Source organism: Nannospalax galili, unplaced genomic scaffold (assembly GCF_000622305.1).
Source record: "Nannospalax galili isolate Female #2095 unplaced genomic scaffold, S.galili_v1.0 scaffold1456, whole genome shotgun sequence".
Lineage (NCBI taxonomy): Eukaryota > Metazoa > Chordata > Mammalia > Rodentia > Spalacidae > Nannospalax > Nannospalax galili.
In genome coordinates, this window is record NW_008338658.1 from 67877 (window position 1) to 73339 (window position 5463).

The 5463-nt window shown below is 45.0% G+C and overlaps 1 pseudogene; it reads right to left on the minus strand.

Moving 5' to 3' along the window:
- Positions 1-964: 964 nt before the first annotated feature.
- On the minus strand, positions 965-1890 carry LOC115070400 (annotated as a pseudogene).
- Between the last annotated feature and the right edge of the window lie 3573 nt (positions 1891-5463).

A 5463-nucleotide genomic window follows, 5' to 3' on the forward strand; every position in this document is an offset into this window, starting at 1 on the left:
AACATAATTACACTGACAGAGAAAGACTAGGAAGGGGAGAGTGGGAGCTAGGACAAGATAAAGCTCCTAATTCATGATGCACAGTGAGTAAGCAATGCAACTGCCAAAAGCCAAAGTCAAGAAGCAAGGCACAGCATCTGAGCATGGGCAGCAACCCCCAAATCACCAACACAGATGCTGCCCCTTGCAGTGAGGGCAGCAGCAAGGGATTAAGGAGACAGGACACTGAAGAAAGAAACTGGCGTTTTGATATGAGCTTTTCAGGATTCAAAGATTTATTATAATGGGGCTGGAGAGATGGCGCAGAGGTTAAGAAGGATTTCTATCCTTATGGAGGGCTCCAGTGAGGACCCACACCGGGCAGCTTACAACTCCCTATAACTCCAGCTCCATGGGATCCAACACCCCTTCTGGCCTCTGCACGTACCTGCAGGGACATGTATACACACACATACACATGCACACACACACATAAAAATTAAAAATTTTTTAAAAATCTTTTTTAAAAGATCCTTAACAGACATGTCATTTATCTTCTCTAAACAGTGGAAATAATTGTTTAACTGACTAGCAAAGAAGTTTCCCAGGAAATAACTACAGGGAAATTTGAAACCAGCCTTCCAAATGATAGATGTGAGTCAAAATACCTTTCAGTTTCAATCAATTTTTGGAAGCCACTTTTCCCTGAGTCCCATAGAAGGAAAAGCCACTAGTTTTTTCTTTTTCTTTTTTTTTCCCTTTCTCAACAATTTTATTTTTAAAGTTTATTTATTCATATATTATATGGGTATGAGTTTTAAAGCCTGCAAATACGTCTGTACAACATGTACACACCTGGTGTCTGCAGAGGCCAGAAGGGGGGTATTGGGTTCCCTAGAAGTGGAGTAACAGATGGTTGTGAGCCACTGAGTACTGCGAACCAAAACCGCATCCTCTGCAAAAGCAGCAAGTGCTCCTAAACGCTTCACCTCCTCTCCAGCCCCACAACTTTCTTGAATGCACCTTTCACTTCTTTGTTCCTCACGCTGTAGACCAGAGGGTTCAGCATGGGAATAACCATGGTGTAGAACACAGAGGTAATTTTGTCATTGTCCATGGAGTGACTGGAGCTGGGCTGCAAGTGCACGATAGTGAAAGTCCCCAAAATAGGAAGACTGCAGTGAGGTGAGGTACACAGATCGATACAGCCTTCTGGTGTCTCTCACCTGAGTGCATCTTCAAAACTGCAGTGAATATGAACAGATAGGAAATCAAGATAAGAAGGTATGCCAAGAAGATGTTAAAGCTTGAAATAAGGAAAATAATCAGCTCATTAACATGCCTATCAGAACACGTCTGGGCCAGGACTGCTGGAATATCACAGAAAAAGTGATGGGTCACATTGGACATGCAGAAAGGGAGATAAAATGAGTCTCCAATTTCAGTAGCAGCAGGCAGAAAACCAAGAATATAAGAGCATTTCACCAGACAAGCACATACATTGGTTGTCATGATGGCAGAGTAACTCAGGGGTTCGCAAACTGCCACATAGTGGTCACAGACCATTGAGGTCAAGAGGTAACTTTCCACAGTGGCAAAGAATACAAAAAAGAACATCTGAGCAGCACACCCATTGTAGGAGTTGGCCTTGTCCTCAATCAGCAAGCCAGCCAAAATTTTCAGAGTGACTGTGGAAGAGTTATGAAAGTCTACCAGGGAAAGGTTGCTGACGAAAAAGTACACGAGTGTATGGAGACGAGAGTCCAGCAAAATCAACATGGTCATCCCCAGGTTCCCAGCCAATGGGATGAGGGAGATGATTACAAACAGTATAAAGAGAGGGATCTGTAGTTCTGGAACACCAGTTATTCCTAGTAGGATGAACTCACTCACTTCTGTATTATTGTCCATGATCGGTATTTTAGAATCACAGAATGTTGTAGAATGAATCTATCTCCTAAAGTAGATCTCTTGAGGATAGTAATAGCTTAAACATACTGTTCTGTGCAGTTGGTTTCATAATTTGCAACTTGAAGGGCCACTAGATTTTTCTAAGCAAGTACTTGCTAGAAACTTCTAGTAAGAGGGAAGACTGAACAAATTTGGATTTTCTACCACTGTGAAGATAGACACTATGAACTGAAATTTGACATTTTTAAGAAGATGCATAATTTATCTCTAAAGAATTAAAAAAAGAATATTCTCAGGAATAGAGAAGGAGTTTAGAGGCCACACTGGCTCCAAGGCAGCCCAAACAATTACTGGACTTGGACCCATGCCTGTGGTATAGAAGGAACTGTGGCCACCCCAGCAATACAGAGGTGACGTTCACATGGGTCTGGGGATGGCACTGAGGTAGCTGGGCCTGTCTGGATCTGCAAGGTGCTCGTTACACTTCCTCATGAAGGTGAGACGAACCATTGGTCAAAGGAAATGGAAGGGAAGCTTGGACTGTGCCCAGGCCTCTGAATAGAAGAGAAGCATTAGGCAAACTCAAGGTCCTAATCTATTTCATGAACCGTGTAGTGCGGATATAACAAGCTGAGAAACTAATGTAGAAAATGTTCGGTGACCTGGCAGAACAGGCACTGAGCCATCCTGTGGGATATGGTCCCAGACTCAGGGAAGCTCTAAAAATAAAACTTAAAAAAGAAATCAGAAACCATATGTGTTGGTTAGCTTTAACTGTCAATTTGACACAACGTAGAATCGCCTGGGAAGAAAAATCTCAGTGAAGACTGCCTACAGTGGATTGGCCTGTGGGCATGTCTGTGGGGGACTACCTTAATTGAGTTAATTGATGTGGGAAGACCCAACCCACTGTGGGTAGCACCATTCCCTAGGTAGAGGGTCCTGAGAAAAGAGAAAAAAAATTGAACTTCCTGCAAGCAAGTGAGCATGTGCACATTCATTTCTCTCTGCTCTTGCCTTTACCTCCTTACAATGATGGACGGTAACCTGCAATTGTGAACTAAAATAAACCCCTTTCTCTCCTAACTTGCTTCTTGTCAGAGTACTTTATCACAGCAATGGAAATGAAACTAGAACACCATATAAGGAGAAAACAAGGGAGAACCCACCTATAAGATATACAGCCTAAAGTCGGCACAGTATTTACTGTGCGGTGTGACACAGTACACCACCATGTGATGTCATATGTCATAACATATCCCTATAATTTGCACCTGCAACATCCCCCAAAGCCCATATTACCCTGCTTGGTGCTACTGGGTGATGGTGGAATCATCAGGAGGTGGGACCTATTGTGAGGTCTTGGGTCACTAGAGACATGGCCTGAAAGGGAGATGCTGAGACCCCAGTCCTTACTTCTTTCTCTTTTTCTCACCTGGGCATGAGGTGAACGGGGATCTTCTTCTGCTGCCACATGCCCTCATTACCACATGCCCAAAGCCTCAGGGCCAATGGATCATGTGTTAGACCCTCCAATACTGTAAGTTAAAATAAACCTTTTCTCTTTTCTCTTTTTTGACCATCATGGGTACATGTGACAAGAGAAAGCTGACTAGTGCACATGTTGGCGATCATGCCCAACACTACCTTTAGTCACCCAGAGCCTAACCTTTCACAACAACCTTATAGTTGTGTCAGATAGTTTTTGCTGGAGAACAAAATACCCTGAAACATAAACTTAAGATAACTCACATGTCTTATGGTTCTGTGAAGGAGTGGCATGGTCCTTCTAGCAGGAAAGATCTTCTCGACTCATAGTGGCACAGGTCAGATGGGACTGTGATTGGAGCTAGGTGGCTTATAGCAGCACCATCTAGCCTAGAAGTTGGTTGGCAAGGGGGAATAGGCCTCAAAGAGCGCCCTGCATATCTACCACTTCCTCCTAGGATTTGACTCTCTCTCTCCCTGCCTCTACCTTCCTTCCTGCCCTTGAATGCTGCTCTCCTGGGGTTGAGTCAACAGACTCCTTTCCCTCTGGCTTTTAGCTGACTTAGACTGCGGAGGAAAGAGATGGGGAGATGGGTCAATGGGCAAAGTGCTTGCTGCATAAGTGTGAAGACTGAAGGTCAAATCCCAGCACCATGTAAATGCTAACAATGCATGATGGCCCTCCCACAATTCCAGCCTGAGAAGGCAGAGACAGGATCCTCACAGCAAGCTGGCAAGCTAGACAAGACATACTGGCAAGTTCTGGGTTCAACTGAGAGATCCTGCCTCAATGAATAAAATAGAGAGTGATGGGGAAGATACCTGACATCAACCTCAGGCCTCCACCTGTACATACATGCACACACCTGTAGGTGCATGCACACATGCACACATGCATACACACACACACACACACCTGATCACACACATATGTGTGTGTGCATCATATAGACACATGCAAAATAAATAAATAGATATGTAAAATAAATTTAAATAAATACACACATAAATATCAGAGGGAAGGACTGAGAGTGAAGTCAGTACCTATTCCTGAAGAGTCCATGGTCCCCATGTTTACCTGGGAGGGCTGCAAGGAGATTTGTCACTTGGCCTTCTGAATTTCAGAAGGGCCTCCCCTTTCCTCATCTCTGCAGGGCTCGTCCTCAGTTCCAAGTGCCTAAGTCTCACCTGACAAGACCACGAGTGACCCATCCTAGAGCAGCCTAATTGGAAAGTTTTGTCTGCCCCACCCCCATTCCTCACTGATAACAAGAGGCAGCCCAGTGTCTGTGTTTTAGAAGGATAAAATCCCGGCTCTGTGTGCTGCCTGGAATTGCTTTCTCAGACGGCTTTCAGTCCCCCCCGAAAGCCACAGGCAAACAGCTGACCACAGAGCTTCCTACAAGGGCTCGTATCACCTCTTCAGGAAGTATCCTGTGAACCCTCCCTCTGTGGAGACAAGGTTACTCTCCAGTCTGTTATGCAGTCCCCCCTCCAGCACGATGGCCATCGAGTCTTTCTTCTGTTGTCTAACTCACCAAGGACTTGTCACACCCTCCCTCCTGTGTAATATAACCCTTCCTCGGTGGGCTCTTCTATATGGCTTTACTGTCTCATAGACATGGCTGACCAAGGTTGACCAGGGCTTCTTCTTTCTTGTACTCCATTCCTGGTATTGGTGGCTCATCACTGTCCCCAGGAACCACCACCATGTGGTCAGATCTGCCAACAGGAAGGTGTTTAGGTTCTGATGTGTCCTGCCTCCAGACTGGGATGTCTACAAGCTGTGTTTACAGTGGCTTCCACCCTCTCCTGACTGGTGTGTGTGGGTGGCATCTCTTCTTAGGTCCTAACACACATCTCTGACTTCTTGTGCCCCACATAAGACTCGACATCCTTTGCAACTCATGCCTATGCATCATAAGCACTGGCCTTCTACCTTTAGTCCGACCTCACTGAGGATGCCACTTGCCCAGCTGCCCGAGGAATGCCTAGATCCTTGATAAGTCCCTTCCTTCTCTCAAATTCCATATTTAGTCTATGGACTGTCTCCTTTTTCCCTTTATGTTTCTGCGTATATATGTG